This window comes from Triticum aestivum, chromosome 4B, assembly GCF_018294505.1.
Source record: "Triticum aestivum cultivar Chinese Spring chromosome 4B, IWGSC CS RefSeq v2.1, whole genome shotgun sequence".
In the NCBI taxonomy this organism is placed as follows: domain Eukaryota; kingdom Viridiplantae; phylum Streptophyta; class Magnoliopsida; order Poales; family Poaceae; genus Triticum; species Triticum aestivum.
Genome location: NC_057804.1, coordinates 634,986,699 through 634,989,918, shown reverse-complemented (window position 1 = coordinate 634,989,918; position 3,220 = coordinate 634,986,699). Strand labels below are relative to the sequence as shown.

Genomic DNA, 3,220 nt, shown 5'->3' with positions numbered 1-3,220 from the left:
TGGCGATCTCAAATCACGGAGGTATCCCAACATAGGCCACGACAACGGCATTGGAGGTTAGCAAGGTGTAGCCCGTGCTCACGCGCGTCCATGGTAGGTCGCGGGAGGCTATGGAGTGGCCCGAAGTGGGCAAGCAGCGGATCTGAGCAGCGGCAGAGCCACGACTCTAACGACATCGGTGTTACGACATGAACCCGAGCAAACTAGGCTGATGTGTGGAATCTACGGACCAAGGGGAGCACATCAAGCAGCAGAACGACATAAGGGGAGCTCAGCAACGAGGAGCACGTCGGCCATGGCGGATGGCTGCGCTCAGCTCGCGTAGACGACGGCTACAACACGAGTCCAAGTTCTAGAGGAAAGTGGAAACTGGGAGAGGCTCACCGCTGAGTATAATGGAGGCGAAGGCTAGGCCGGGGCTCGTCTGTGCGCGGCAAATCATTCGTTGGCGTCCAACGGCCGCAATTGGAAAAGACAACTCGATTGGGTCGGCTCCGGGCTTCGGGGCTCAAATCCTTTGGTGCATAGGACCGGCGTGTGATGTTGGAGGCTTGGGAAACGGTGGTTTGGCGAGGTGTGGCTGGTGGCTACTGTTGGAATAATCCAAACATAGATGAGTTAGTGGTTGTACCGTGTGCGTTGGATGCATGGCAAAGTTATGTCCGGTTAGGATTAGCATTATTGTTATCAGCGTGGCCACATAATTAGATTAGGAAAGTTATCTAGTTGAGTCCGGCTAAGAGTTGTACTTGGCTGTTTACGTGTGTTGCTGTGTACGCCCGTGTCAGTTTTAGGTTGAGCCGGTTTGGAGTTTCCTTGTGCTAGCTTTTAGGTGATGTGCACGGTTTGTGCTCGAGTCGGAGTAGCACAAGTTGGAGGCTCGGGTCGTGTATATATACACACCCTGGTGCGTGAGTTTTGTAATACCGTGGCGCGTGTGTTCGTGCAGTTTGATATGGTCGATTCTGTGGGGAAATTCGAACAGCTACGTCCCGGCGGGCGGCGCTCTACGTTGTTCGCTGGGGTGCTCGAATCTGAGAGAAAGGGGGAAAAGAATAAGTTGCGAGAGAGGGCAAACGAGGAAGAAGAGCGAGTGTGGCGGTGGAGGGCAGAGGAGGGAGAGTGTGGTAGTGGATGGCAGAGGAGGAAGAAAGCAGAGCGTGGCCGCGGCGGCCACGAGCACATGTGCCGCGTGCTTGAGGAAGACGATAGCCAAAGAAGCTACAACATGGCCCCACTAGTCAACAAACCATTTTGACCTCGGCCATGTCAGTGAAACCGTGCAAACCACCAATGTCGATTTTTGAACGGGATTGATAAGATTATTAGGGGGTTAAACGAACCAAAAAAAAGATCAGGGGTTATGCCAACAACCCATTTTCTTCAGGGGAGTAAGATTGAATTTTTTCTTTGTTTTTCTCTCTAAATAACATGGAACACATAAGAGAAGACCACCTTATCAACCAGTACCGTATATGTATAAACTGATAGCACTGACAATTGGGACTCATGTTTCCTGCGCAAATCAAATTGCCAACGTTACAAAAACCCTATGTATCTGCATTGCATATGGCTTCATGTCCTATTTGTGTGTTTATTTTGCCAACCAGAGAGGCCCCGAGACTCCTCCGTGGTAGCATTCGTCCACATACCTAGCAGACTCGGGGCGGGACAGAAGAGCAGCGCCGCGGATCACCGCGTCCTCATCCTTGATTAGCCCCCTACCATTGAAGTAATCCTCAAGGAGCTGCCCAACCATGGGGATCCTCACACTGCCGCCGACGAGAATGACCTCGTCGATGGCGTCCTTGCGGCTCTGCGTCTGGGAAGTGGGAGCACCTCCCATCACCACCGTGTCCACTATTCCCAGTGCTCTCTCCATGAGGTCACGGTTCAGCTCCTCGAACTTGGCCCGCGTGAGCTCCTCGTAGATATCTGCGCCTTGGCCGAGAACCGGTCCGATGTTCATAAGAAGGCCTTCTCGGTCGCTCAGTAGCTTCTTGGTCCTCTCGCAGTCTGCCCTCAGCTTCTTGAGAGCGCCCTCGTCCCTTAGCAACAAAATCAGGAGCTGTGTATGGAGTATCGACACGTACCTCCGAGGTAGGCATCATGGCGTTCCTCGAGGAGATGACCCGTGCCATCCTTGAATCTGAACTTTGTAGCATGGCTTGTGCGGCCACCGAGATGGAAGACGAGGACGACCTTGCCGTCGCCCCTCTTCTCGTGAAGGCGATATGCCGCTGCTGCCGCGACCTGCTCGTCGACGATCTTGGCGACACCGAAACCATCATGCAACCGCGCAGCTTCTCTCCTGACCGAACTCCGTTGGGCACCATTGAAGTGCCCGGGGACGGTGACAAGGGCGCTCTCGATCTCGCGGCCCAGGCGCGCCTCCGCCATCTTCTTAAGCTCGGCCATGAGGACGCCGGCCACACGCTCGGGAAGGAAATTCATCACGTGGCCTTCTTCGGTTTCCATCTGGATGCCGCATCTTCCCAGCTGTTCGGTGAACTGGTACGGCACTAGCTCTGCCTCTCTTTTCACCATCTCGTTGTAAATCCTATGTGAACAATTGAATTTGCCGAATCAAATTAATCCATCCACTCGATCAGTCGTGCGATGCAAACAAGAACAGAGTTAGTAGTAAGCAAGTTAGTTGCCTGATGCCGAGGAGTCGCTTGAAGCCGGAGACGGCCGTCCCGGGGCTGACGGCGGCGTGGTTCATGGCGGCCTCTCCGACGAGGGTGCCGTTGTGTGCGAAGGCAACCCAGGAGGGGATGCAGAGCTGGTACGCGGTGTAGGGATCCAGTCGGCCTCCGTAGCCGGCGATGCAGGACTTGGTGTTGCCGAGGTGGATGGCCGCCTTTTCGTTCTGCGAGATCCCGTGGTACTGCAGGAACTCGTTGGCGCAGTAGGCAGGCGACACGCCTCGCGGGAGGCCAAACGCCGCCGCTCCCGATGCCGATGCCGATGCATGTCATGCCAAGAAAATCAAAACAATTAGGGAATTATAGGCAACAGGAGATTAATCGATGCCGATGTCGATGCCGATGCCGGAGGAAGAAGAAGCAGACCCATGGCCAGGAACAGCAGAACGCCAAGGTAGTAGAGGAATGGACGAGTCGCCGCCATTGGAGTTTCTGTTTCTCGTCGTGTTCTGGCGATCCGAGTTATCCGACGGTTGTACATCAGTACTATATATATATATATGTCATCGCCA

At 54.3% G+C, this 3,220-nt stretch overlaps 1 pseudogene; it reads right to left on the bottom strand.

Moving 5' to 3' along the window:
• Window positions 1-1,478: 1,478 nt before the first annotated feature.
• LOC123089503 (luminal-binding protein-like) lies at window positions 1,479-3,220 on the bottom strand (annotated as a pseudogene).